At 48.1% G+C, this 13,766-nt stretch overlaps 1 protein-coding gene across 2 annotated transcripts in view; it reads left to right on the top strand.

The window, feature by feature from the left end:
• The window catches only part of LOC107185350 (protein sprouty homolog 3), a 51,464-nt gene that overhangs the window by 5,948 nt on the left and 31,750 nt on the right, over positions 1-13,766 (top strand). Inside the window, exon 1 of one of the 2 annotated variants that reach the window (XM_015573015.1) lies at positions 7,102-8,347. The exons of the other annotated variant lie outside the window; for it this stretch is intronic. The gene's annotated coding sequence lies outside the window, so the exon portion shown is untranslated. Of the gene's footprint in view, positions 1-7,101; positions 8,348-13,766 lie in introns of those variants that run through there. 2 annotated transcript variants of the gene reach the window in all.

The following is a 13,766-nucleotide window of genomic DNA, read 5'->3' as shown; positions in this document are numbered from 1 at the left end:
CCCCCCCCCCCCCACCCCCTTTTAATATCTGAGATTAGTCTTCAAAGGGCGAACCTCGTTTTTCATTCCTGTTGGGCTAGCGGTTAATTCGCGGAAGCGTGAACCGAGCCGGATTTCACGGTTTCGCGGCGAAAGAAGGCTCGTTGTTAGGCGAACGTCTCGAATTCACGCCGGTTGCAACGGAACGATTGCTAAGGAGAACGGGATCCGGTCAGGAGAACCGAGTGGTAGGGAGGTGAGGGGAAGAACGACAATGTGGAGCGACGAGAAGGAAGCCAGCGAACAAAGTTGCGAAAAAACGAGGGTAACTTTCGCCATTCGTGTGGAGCCTCGAGCGGGACCGACTGCGCTCTCGGGCCTAGCTTCGGCGTTCGCGCGCGACCGCCCGAGCGCCTTACTTAATTAGACAATTAACCCCAGCAACCGTTGAAACCGATGGCGCAGAAAACAGTCATATGGAAGAGCCAGGCGAAAACGGTCTCTCCATCTCCCTCCGTTTAATTTGTCCTCGGTTCTCAATCGGTTCTGCAACGCTCCAGAACCATTGGGAATTCCTGACCGAGCCGCTAACAACGAACCAGGGGGCGGGGGGGGGAGGGCTGTTAATTGATGGGCGAGAAACGTTTAGAGTCTATGCCTCGTTACTTTTCATCAGAGATAGAGAAAATGTTTGTACGTAGGAAGAGGGTCAATTGGGGCTAGTGCACAGTGAGGGACAAACGTGGTCCTGTGGCTGTGAGAATGTGGAGATATGTACAGATATACAGTGTGTGTCCATTTTACGTGTACTTGTGCGATTATTTCTGTAAGTAACAAAAAAATTACCTTATCTAGACACACGATTTTCTTACAAGAAAGCACCACACACCTGAATGTAATTCATGCGACACACGAATAACTGTCCAGTACATTCTACTCGAATGCTTTAAGTTCTCTCTGGAACGAACCCGGTTTTCCATTAAAAATGAATTGAAGACAAACCTTAGTGAAACAAACATCACTGGAAACACGTCCTTTTTTTCTCCAAATCGCCATTAATACGGCCATTAGTTTATGGAATATTTAAAATTCAGTGTCATGGAGCCAGACTTAAATCGTACAGATTTAAGTCCCTGACTATTACTATGCTGCGAAAGGTGATCATCGAAACATAGGAAGGAGGAGTGTAGGCGGCGGGTGGCGGGAAAGATGGTTGAGACTCGAGCCGTCGGAAAGAGAGGAAGGGAAAGAAAAAGACAGAGATAGGACGAAGCGTTTCTACACCGGATATCCTCCCGAGGGAAGTGGTGCACGCGATTCGCATCGCCACGCCCGTAGAGCCGTACATTTATATTATTATAAATTCGTCGCTACCATCGCCACCACCCCGACCAATAATGCTGGGCAACGAGCACGAAACGCCCCTCCCTTTCCCCCTCGTTCATTAATTGGGCCAGCGTTTCACGTTTCATTAACCACGATTTTCTTCGTACTTCGTTATCCAGTTTGTTTTAAATTAATTGTATCTCCGCTCCGAGAAAGCCCTCCCTGCACGCGGGATGTATTATACAGGGTGGACCACGAAACCTGATCAGCTTAGATTATTCTACTGTTAGCTGTTCGATCTGAAAATTTGTTGGTTAGTATAATGGTAATAAAATGTCCGCCATTTTGTTCCTAATCATTATTTCGAAAAACCCCACATTCAAGGACAAGATTGATTCTTCCATTACATAAATCTTACTGAATTTTTAATTTCAGATGAACCGTTACGAAGTTACAGTGATCACGGCAGACCACTTTTAGTGAAGAGACATCCGGGAGATCGCTTTCCATTTATTTACTAATAAATATTTTTAAATAAAAAAATTACTTTATAATCTAGAAACTGCAATCTTTGAAACACAAATACATTTTTTGAAAAAGGTCTTTTAGTTTTTGAGAAAAAAATTCCCAAAGAACACTGTTCTTTCGGGCTCCTGACTGAGCATGACCCCTTAAGCGTTCAAACAAAATTTCGATGGAACAGCTAGCAGTAGAATAATCTAAGCTGATCATTTTCAGTGATCCCACCCTATATGTATATGTATATCTTTATCGAGCCGCAAGGGCTTGTTGGTAATGTTTCTTAAACGCCCCGGCGCAGAACTTTTTATTCCGTGCCGCCGGTTTGTCCAGCGTTCGAGCGAGGTAGCGCGTTTGTATACAATGTTTCAGGGGTGTGACTCGCGGCGCGGTGTACGCCACGGTGGAAACTTAGTCTGTACATTGATGAAATATTCATTACATTTACGCTTCGCGGTTCCGCAGACTTTTTTTTGTCGTGACTGTAGGTACTCGGGTATTTCTACGTATGATGAAAGTGTTAATTTTATGTATCAACACTTAATGTAATTACCTTAGAGATGTGGCTGGAATTTGAATTCATTGCATATCCCACGTCCGGACTATCTGTTTCCTCCTGCAAAAATAAGTGATTACAGCTTAAAGTACAAAAAAAAAAAGTTGTGAATCTTTCAGGGTTCCAGGGCGTTTATATACCCGATGAATTTTTAAAGCTGTAAATAAATAATAAAAAAATGTTCGGTTTCAGGTGTGCATCGATTAATATTAAATCTTTTCCTTGGTTTACTATTATGCTAGAAGGGCATCGAGATGTTTGAGGTGTTGAGGTGGGGCACGATCCAAAAAAGATTGGTAAACACTGATCTAGACATAATTTCAAATATCCTACTATGTCACGCCCGAAAACTAGCTACTCTAACTACCCTGACCCAAGTCCAACGAACGTGAGGCCTACCGAAAATACACGGTCCCCATAATAGCGTCGCATTTGTGTCTACAGCGAACGCGTCAGGTGTGCCTATAAACGGCAGCCGCTCACGAAATAAACGAGAGTCCATGGAAACCTTGAATGTCTCCCACAGCTGGCTGTTCGTATATGCACGCGTAGAGAGCATGATTTGCAGCACCGCCAGTAGCCGCGTTATTAGACGGAGGTCTGGGGCCGGTGCGCCGTTTCTAGACCACGTCCCATTGCTCCTTACATACATACATTATCGGTCGCTTCTTCCACCTTTACGCCATTCTCGGTGAAGCTATCCCGAACGAACTCATCGTGTGTATCACGATGCAACGCATCCGTTCTTTCGATTCCGAGACGCACGAATATCCCAGGTTACCGGGACGGAATGAATGGGTCTCGAAACGAAGATCGTATGAATCGCGGTACGCGAAATTCTCGACAACGAACGAGATTCGTGGGGGGACAGAACTACGCGACAGAGCCTCTCGAGCGCGCAGGCTGCGTCTCCGTCCGGTTGAGCGGAAAGAGCTCCGGCGACGTGATGCAACCAGGCGCGTATTTATGGTAATTTTATTTGCAGGAGTCTCGTCGATTTATCTTGACAATATCCCCGGCTCTCGTGATTCCGAGGTAAGAGAGAAAGAAATACGACTGGGCCTGGAAACGACGAGGAAAGCCTGGTTTATGCTCACTGTCTGGCTCACGACAGGGAGTGGGAGGAGGAACACGCACACAACGCAGCATAAATAACGTGTGTACACACAGAGGAGGCACGGAGTTACGGTACGGCTTACGTGTAAAACGGACAGAGTGAGACGGGGAGCACGAGCTCAGCGGGACAAGGCACGAAGCACGGGTTGTAGCGCTAGAAGGACAAAGACGAAAGAGGATGTAGTCGGCGGACATTTACGAAGAGAGCCGAGTCTCCCCGACATGTGGGAGAGCCCATAGTACACACCAGAGAGAGAAAGAGAGAGGGATATATCGGTTTTACGACGTTCGATCACCTGAACGAAGATTTTTCAAGTGCCGCGCGGCGTGGGGCGGCGGGGAGTCGGAACGCGAATGCGACCCATCGTCATTGGCCTCCGCTATCCTTCAATGAATAAAACTGTCCTCTATCCAGGCGTTTGGCAGTCCCGCTTGAAATTTCACAAACGCGCTTCCGCTGGACCGTTCCCATTGCTTTTGCAATGTGCACTGTAAATATTCCCGAGTTACGGTTAGGTCATAGAAAAATTGATTTCGTAACGATGCATTTGTGTCAGTTCCACGGAAACATTCTAGGGGAATATACAGTTCCACGCGCTCGAGTTCATAATCTTGCTGGGAATACCGAGGTTGCGAATGATATACTATTTCGCGTGTAAAATTATAACGATGTATTGCGAAACGTTTCTACGGTAGTACACCAGAAGAAGTAGGACTCGTTGTTAACGGGTACAGGTGTGCTTGTAATTTCGGAAATTCCTTCGTTCGACATACACGCCAGCAAAACTTGAAAGCGAGATAGACTTGCGGATCTGACGTGTTTACAATTGGTTGTGGATACAACGACTCGTTCAACTGCAGGAAAATGAATACTGTCATCCGATAGTCTTTCCGTAGGATTTAAACATCGTAGACAGACGACAAATCATCACAGCAGTATCGAATATTCGCAAAATATGATTGTATGCCGTAAACCTTAAATTTATGTACATACGATATTACAGGGATTTATCCGCTTAATAACGATGATAATAATTGGAAAAGAGAAAATTTTGCGTGGGTGCCGTGGAGCGCGCGCGTGTTCAGAGGAAAGTTGATGAAAGGCGCGTGGGGCCCGAACGAACAGAAGCAGCCCTGGTCGCACAATACGAGCATGAATGAAGTATCGCGTCTGGCTCGCTGGGTACGGTATACGGCTGCGAAGCATGAAGGGGTCCGGGGGGTCTACGGCCAATGGAGCGCGGGTTACAGGGGGGAGGGATCGCAGGCGTCACGGTGCTTTCGTGGCGGTGAAGTCGCAGCGTTGCGTGTGTGTGCACGCGCGCGGGTTACGTGCGACAAGCGTGTTAGTGAACGAGCGCATATGCAACTTTCAGTGTAGAGTACGAGGGCGCATGCGCGTGGCGCGCACCCCACCCACGGAACGACAGGCCGCTGCTCCGCGCTGTTTGTAACGAGCAGAGAGTCTAGAACGCCACACAGCAGCGTCGAGCGGCAGCCGGTCTCGGCTCGAAACGAGACACAAACAGTTTCCGCTGCGAGAACGAACGGTACACGGTGTTTCGTTGAAAGAAACCACCGGACGTGTTACGAATAGACGAAAGGAAAGAAGAATCCGCGTGTGCGCGTCGCGTTGTTAACAGTTTCCTCTCTGTCGTCGGTCGTGTCGACACCACCGCAAGACGAACGCAAATACTCCGTTCCGCGGTGAACTTGCCGCGTGAAAATTGAAAAGTACTCTCGCTCGACGGTTTATCCGACGTAGGAAACACGTCCGTTCGATTTCTGCGAGATATTCCGCGGTGTCGAGTAACGTGTACTCGAGGAGACGAGTCGGACGTGCGGCTGCAACCGACAGTGACAAGGAACCGGGGGAACCAATGGATACGACGATCCGATACCGCTCCGACCGTCGACCGGCACGGGAACACGGACGACCGTGAAGAAGAAAAGCAAGAAACAGAGATAGAGAGGTTAGGATCGACGAGGGGGAAACGAGAAGATTGTGTCGTGTGGGTGATCGTGGCTCCTGTGGGAGTACGTCGACGAAGAAAAAAGTGTTCGGTGAAAGAGGGACGGGACAAAGAAGAAGGGAGAGGAAGAGGCAGAAAGCAAGAAAAGAGAGAAGGCGTGCTGCTGACTGGTTGACTGGTGGCCCGTTGGTTGGATAGTACGCGCCTGGGCTGCGCTCGCACGATCTACACCGGCATGGCCGCCGAGGCCAGCTGAACTTTTTCTTCTCTCTCTCCTCTCTCTATCGTTCTCTCTCTCTCGCACGACGATCGTTGCTCCCACCCTCTTTATCCGTCTCTCTTCCTCCCTCCTTTCTTTCCCGTCTCTTTTCTCGCTCTCGCACTCCCGTCTTCTTTCACGCTCCCTCCCCCCCTGGCCGGCTGTCTCGTCGTTTCGTCTCTTTTTTTCTTGCTTCCAGCCGGCTCGTTCCAACTCTCTTTCCGTTTAACGCGAGAGAGGAGACCGTGCGCGCCACGAATACCCAGATCCCTCGGCGTACGTGTGCCGAGTGTGTACGTGCCGCGTGTAGAAGTGTGTGTAATACGTACGTACGAGCCGCGCGAGCGCAGTTCGCCAGCCATCGCGGGGAAATCGAGCGGAGGCTTGCCATTCGAGAAAACCAGTGAACTCGAGCGAACGCTCCTCGCGTAGCCGTGAACACGCGCGACTGGATCTGTCGCGGGAGTGCCATCCGATTCCATTGAAAACTAACGTCTCGTCATCCGACCGCTCGTCGTCGGTGATCAGTTTCTACGATCGACGAGCGACAAAACGATATCATCGTGGAACTGTTCGACAAAGGGATCGCCGTACGATAGGAAAAATCGAACAGTATCTCTCGACGGGAAACTTGGCAGTTGTTGTGTGTTTGTGTCACAGAATAACACAGCAGGACAGGGTGACGTCGTTGACGATCACGCACCTGTCGTCACAGTGGCGCGCGGGGTGCCGTTGTTTAGTGGCAGAGCGTGGTGACAGTGTGTCTCGTGAAAAATAACGGAGGGGTGGTTGTAAAGAGAGGCGGTGGCATATCCGGTTATTCTGGTGCGTTCGCCGCGTCGGAAGAGGAGGAACGGGAACAGGAACCAGGAACAAGAGGAGAACGCCGTACACACGTTCGCGGGGAGGAGAGAGAAGGATGCACGAGAAGGAGAACGCCGGTGAGGGCCTCCTACTCGTTGCTTTTCCACGGAGGGCAGTGCTGTTGTCGGAGGTGCGAGCCGCGTGACACGAATGCGAGAGTGCGAGAGAAAGGGGAGTCAGGAACGAGGAGGTGGCGGTCAGAGAGAGAGGGAGAGAGAGAAAGAGGAGGAAGAAGGAGATCCGTGTACCGGTGAGCAGCGACGACGACGACGACGACGGCGACGGCAGCGACAGGAGCGAGGGCATATATCCGGCCGTGGGATGTGCGCGCGACAAGGACAGAGTGAGAAGTGGCTATTTCTGTGGAGCATATAGGGGGCCGCCCGTATAAAATAAGCAGTGAATGAAGGAGCCTGTTTACTGGCAGACGGCCTACGCGAGATTCAGTCGGTCCTCTTTCTCTCTCTCACGCGCGTGCTCGCTCTCTCTCTCCCTCTCTCTCTCCCCGTCTCGCGCGGCCCAAGCCTCGTTCCTTCTCTCCGTCGGTGTCTACGTGTTTCTCGCTCTGGCTCGAGTACGCATCCCGTAGCGGATAGGAGAGAGAGAAAGGAAAAAGAGAGAGCAAGGGAGACCGTAGGAGCGCAGCAGCAGCAGCAAGCAGCAGCGGCAGCGGCAGCATCGTTGCCACGAGACGAGAGGGAGCCGTGTGTGTGGCCAGTGCGCGAGAAGAAGCCGCGGTGTGTGTTCACCGATCTTGTCCTTCTGTCTCGTCTCGTCCCGTTTCTTCGCGGCTTGCCTAGCCTCGCGTCTCGTCTCGTATCGTGCCTTGGTGTTTTTCTCCAACTCTCTCGGGCTCGTACGGAGAGTCGAGCGACAACCGTGTGCTGCTGGGTGCCGCCTTTCGTTCCATCGACTACGGAAACCAATCGGCCGCGAATCCGTGCACCATTCGCTCGCCACCCAGGATCCTTAGCCTCGCGAGTTTCTTGTTACGTTCTTTACACGTTACGTTCACGCGTCAACATCCATTACATTTCTAGCTACGTACGCGTGGTAAACCGTGACTCGAGCAGATGTGTTTACGTGTTTGTTGTGACGTTTTGTGACCAGTGGCAAAGAAGCAGTGACGAAAAAAAAAGAAAAGAAACAGGGAGGAAAAGAGCCTGTATATTTTTGCGGGAAAACAGAGAAAGGAATCCGGGTGCCTTTTCTTTCTCTCTTTGAGTTTTCTTCTCCCGAGGTCAGTGAAAAAAAAGCAAAATTAGTGGGGAAACTACGACCGAAGGGTGTATAGTACCTAATCGAGGTTCCCTTCGCGTATCGTGGTCCGATGAGTTTGTGCACGACGTGCCGCGTACGCGAACACTGGAGCTAGGCCTAAAGAAGAGGGAAGTTCGAGAGAGATATATTGAGAGGAGGCTCGCGGTGCAGGGTACAGGTGAAACGGAAGTGCCGAAAGTGTGGATACCTTGGACTACGAGCCGCCCCCGGTGCTGCCACCGCGGCGCCCGCCCTGGCCGTCCAACAGCCCGAGCAGCAGCACCGCCTCGAGGTACAGCGGCCAGCAGCGCGCCGTCACCGCCGCCACCACGTCCTCGCTGACAGCGACGGCGGCTACGACGACTACCACGTCGACGACGCTTAGACCGGCGTTCCGAGGCTCAACGACCTCCTCGTCTGCGCGAGTGTCGCCGCAGCCGCCACCCTTGACGCCGCCCCAGTATCCTGCGCCCCCACGGCCCCCTAGTCGAAACGGTGAGTCCACATTTCTTATTCATTCATTCACTCGTTCATTCATTCCTGTTATTTCATACAAGTTCGTACTAGACGAGAGAAATAGTTATATTTATTTCGAGTACACCTTCGAATTTTTTAAATCGACCATTTCTACATCGGTGACTGCTAGGGATTTCTGGAGTTAGGGATTTTTTCCGTAATGCGTGTACTTAAGTGTCTATTATATAAATCGACGGTGACTTTTCAGTAGACGTATTTGTGCTCTAGAGCACTCGAGGGGATATCGATTCTTTTGGGGAATATTACGAATTATTTCAAATAGTCGTAATAGTGTCTACTATTCGTCGTCTGACGCGGGTGTAGGAAGAATATGTACACTAGAAATCTATTCACCAAAAGGAAATGCTTCCGGATTTATTTATCACACGGTCGAGTTCCCTCGGAACCACTGCCAAATGGCACTCTGCTTGCACGAACTATAGCGATTCTTCGCCTATATGTATATTCGTAATATATCGAGAATCCGATCCCATTCATGATACTCGAGTCGTTGGGCCCGATGATCACCCAGCCGAGAGAATTTCGAGTGAACGGGCGAACGGGCTTCCGAGTGAATAGAAAACCGACGGGAACTGGAGGGGATAGACTCGAGCCCAAGAAAGCCAACCGTTTCCTCTACCGGTCTTCCAGTTTCTCGTGAATCGATGTTTGACTCTCGTTTCCGGTTTCTCCCCCATTGTCCCGACTGGAATCTAATACGCGTCGCAGGACCAATCGAGGGCAAGCAGCACAAAAGGCTTTACGGTTTCGAGGGTTACGGTGCGCGAGCAGCAGCAGGAGGTGGAGCCAGGCCGGGGTCTTGTGTTACGAGCTCGTTTCGCAAATGCTTGTTGAACGCGTTCGCGAGTCATCGACGGTCTCGAACTCGTTCTTCCACGGAGCATCCTGGAACGTCGTGTAACAGACGAAGTTTCTCGCGGTCAGGCTTCTATGGGTGGCCAGAGATGGGCAAATTATCTAGATTTCGAATAAAACATAAATAACTACTTTGTCATTTTGAATCGTTTTCAACGTGAAAATTCCAATTTTCTTATAATAAAATAACACTTCTTCTTGAATGAATCAACATGTGGCAAACAATTATTGAATCTAATTAATTGTTTAAAGCCCAGAATGATGCTCCTAGATACTGATACTTTTCACTATCTATTATTCGAATAAAATTGTGCCTAACTCTGTGGGCAACGACTCGATCGAGAGGCGAGCGTGACTCGCCGTGCGCGCGCGCACGCTTGAATTGAGTCACACTCTACGCTTTCATAGAGGCCGAGCCACACGAGCAGTGGCGGGCCGAAGTAGTGAATGAAATTTACTGGTGTAGAAAGTTCGCGAGAAAGTCGCCAGTCGCCACCTTTCCGTCCCGTAACACACACAGAGAAGCAGGCACACACATAGAGAGCGTAGCCGCGCGTTTCTTCCTCCGACCGATCCTCTCGACGCTTTCCTCTCTCGGCGATGGGAATGGTGACCTCGTAGGCGGCTCGTCTATATAGTTTCGCGGAAAGTATTCGCTTATTGTAACTGCTTATGAATGCACTGGGTGTGAATGGTATTCGAGGGGAGTAAACGGCGTTGAGACTCTCGACGATCGCGTTACGCTCGGGGAATATACGTGTGGGTACGTTTGATTTAATGCTACCGCTGCAATGAATATTACGGCGAAGCGTTGTTATAAGCGTTATTCGATGGTTTAACTTATAGTACCTTATTAGTTTTCCGGGATGGTCCAAAAATACCTTGAAAAATATGCGATTTTTGAGGTATCTATTAAAATTAACACACCTATTTCTCTTAGAAATGAAGGTATTTTCAGGTTTTTTATTTTATTATTCCTATTCAGTAAACGTGTGTTCTACTATATAAACTTGTCTTATAAAAGTAAAGTGTCATTGCATGTGTTTAAATTATATTAAAAATGGGTAGCCGATATGTCGGCTCTAAGGTACTAAAGGATACAATTCTCGTGATACTCTGGGTGAGATTGTTCACGAATTTCTGGATAATTAGGAGAAGGAATGGTTCAAATTTTTCGACGTTTCGTTTTTGGTCTGCGTTACTAGAGAGATATTCGAATTTTTAGCCTGTAGTCACGAAAAGACATACATGTAACAAGGAAAAGTGTTCTGTTGACAGTGAGAATTTTCAAAGTTTGTAATCCATTAACAGAAACAAGGAACATGCTGTAAACAGAAGGCAACGCGAAAATAGATACTGAAATACTTGAGATAACGATGCCTCATAATCGCTCGTGGAGAACCAGCTGTTTTCAAGAACAGAAACAGAAAGTGCGAAACGTTTCTTTCGCAATTGTCCCGTGACTAATTTCTAATCTGCAGTCCGACGAGACGTCCCAATTATGAAATCGTGTAATATCGTATCCCAAACTTAAGATTCTATGCACCTATAGATGTGCCATAATCGTCCGCAATTCCATATTTCGAACCTAATAAAAGAATTCCTAGTAGAGAAATTAGATAAATTTCCATTTGATCTAATTCCAAATAAATTCTCTGTAACTCGATCTTTTCTTCAATAATTCATCGATATTTCATCGGAGTTTCACGAATATGACAATCTGCACCTCATCAGTACAGTTCGAAATTTCTAATTGGTCCAAATGAAAATCGAGTGGGTAAAACAGAAAATTTTCCAAAAATGGATAATAGATCCCAGGGCGTAGGCGCGCCGAGTGTGTATCGCTCGAAAATTTCCATACGGACGGCGATCGAATCGGTCCCATCGCTAGTTTCCTCTCTCTTCGAGCGGAATACGAGTAGCGTGTCGTACGAGCGCATGCGCACGCGGTCGCACACACTCTCGAAACGCGCTCTCTCACCACCACAGACGCGTCCATTCGCTTCGGGAACGGGCAAATAGGATGAATGCCATTCGGTTTGACGTACCCTACCTGGTGACTTCGACGCGCATGCGCTCGCGTGTTGCGTGTGGCGTGCCTCTCTGTGTGTCACGTAAGAAGTCCCCCCCTCCCCTTTCCACCCTGTCTCTTTTTCTCTTTCTCTTTCGGTCTCGCGTACGGAACCACATGCCTGCCGATTTACCGACACCGTTCTCGAGGAATCGGTGACTCGCGCGTGCGCGCGCGACCTCGTTGAATGATCGAGCTTTCCACGAAATTCGATGAGCGAGCCCGAGGCATGCCCGGTTGACGGCCTACCCTGGAAACGATGAATCGAGAGCCGAGATTATCCATCCACACGGTATCTGGAGAAACTCGGCCTGTTCCCTGGAACAGCTTACTCAGAACCCCGTGAAATGAGATCTGACGCGTAACTTTGATATCCGATCGTTGATTAGATAGCCACACAACGATTTATGTATCTCTGTGGCGCAGGTGGAGTAATTTTAATCGGGAGACGCGTATATACTCGCAAATCGGAGGTGGGGATACTTTGGGACCGATGGAGGTTCGAACTTGGTTGGGATTATATTGTCCCCGACGTTTGACACTTTAATTCGTTGTAAAGCCACTAGATCGGTACGTTTCTTCGAATATTGGTTCGCTGGTGTATAGTTCATTAGTCTTTCATAGGTTAGAACTTGTTCTGGGTCGAGGCTATACTATCCCCGATGTTTGACACTTTAATTCGTCGTACTATAACAAATACCACTTTTAGACCACACTGTATCGTGTTCACCGACTACACTCGGTTCTATAATCGTCGAAACTCCTAACCGGCTGATAGAATCGAGTAAGCAGAAGTCTGACGAAATACCTTGACTAAGGCCTACGATGACAGAATTTCGGAGCAAGTTGTACAAACCGATTCTCACGTTCTGGTGATCGCTGGGTATGGGTATCGACACGGTCGCGCGCATCGTGACACAGATACACGCAAGCGAGCGAGTGTGTGTCTGTCGGTCCGGCATGAATGAAGCCACAATTTCCACGCATGGCGCATAGGTAGCTGAGTCGACTGGCGCTATTGCCTCGATTCACCGATCGGGAAGATTGACGAGTGCCCCTGCCCCTCTTTCGCTTTTTTTTCGATCCTCGTGTATTTACGTTTGGGTCGTTCCACGCCAAGCAAATCTACTTTTGAACACGATATCTGGGATTTTGATCGGATTAAAATATGTTATAATCCATGCGAAAACAGGAAGTTGAGAATGATGACCCCTCAGCTCTGTTTTCACATGGATTATAACATATTTCAATTTGTGTGAACTCCCAGACCTCGTGTACAAAAGTGATTCACTTGACGTGGAATAATCCGCCTATCAAGATAGCAAAGCCTGAAATATCTTGGAACGGATCGTGATAAACGCGATTCAGAAACTTATACCTTGAATGAATGGACGAACGATACCGCGATCAAGATTAGGGAAATGGAAAGTGGCGTTTGAATTTAACATTAGAAAACGTGTTCTTCTGTCACGTTGGTAAAACGGATAGCTTGTTAAAAATATGGAAATCGATAAATTTACAAAAAGTTCTTCACTTATATATTGCAATAAAAGATACGAAGAATCTTAGAAAATACACTGTTCTGACATTTTAGTCTGTTTTATGAGAGTATACGAACCATACATTTTGTTTGCTTTGGTAGTGCTAGTGTTAATCGTGGCTCGGCCTTAAAGATAATCACCGGTCGTTTGCTGAAGTATCGACGCGAGGGAGGTATTTTTTTATAGTTGACGCAATCATGATTCCGCTATCTTCTGAATGGAGCCTTGAAATCAGCGATACCGAAAGCTATTCGGTTCGATTCCATTTACGGTTGATCGAGAATCGATAAGTTTCCCATTCAACCGGTCTGGTTGTGCGGTACTCAATGAACGCTGGCACTCAGCACTGTTATCGCCTGCTCTATTTTCGAACGCTCGAGTCTGCGGTTTTCAGAACAGTCGAATCGTCAATGGTTTTGACTTTGACGGTGATGCAGGCACAGTGACATGGGTCAATTTCGATCCTTATGCATCCACTTCTCCAAAATGCATTTCCGAACGAATCTCTTGGTAAATTACCTGTCTTTCTATTCGAATCAATATAAACAATGACCGACTACAATTAACGATCAGAGACTGTAGAGTTGTACGAAGTTTTTGTATACTCAGATGAAAATTAACCCAGTCATCAATTGATGGGTTATTGGATTGGGTGTGGCGGACAAGGATGACGCAATATGAACAATCGAAATGTTCGTTTCCATGAAAATATAAAAAGTATGGACTGAATTCATATTTTAATCCGATTCGTCTCGGTCCATCCTACTCGGAGGACGATGACTGTGTCCATTTTCACCTGAGTTTCCAACTCCACTTCCGTGCAGTTCTACAGTTTTTGATCACAAATTTTAGCTAGGACTTATTTACATTTAATGACCTGTTGATTCCGAATTTCTCTTTTGTTTTCGAA

The sequence above is a fragment of the Dufourea novaeangliae genome, unplaced genomic scaffold, assembly GCF_001272555.1.
Source record: "Dufourea novaeangliae isolate 0120121106 unplaced genomic scaffold, ASM127255v1 scaffold60, whole genome shotgun sequence".
Lineage (NCBI taxonomy): Eukaryota > Metazoa > Arthropoda > Insecta > Hymenoptera > Halictidae > Dufourea > Dufourea novaeangliae.
Note: the sequence above shows the minus strand (reverse complement) of the source record. Positions and strands in the feature narration are given on the sequence as shown.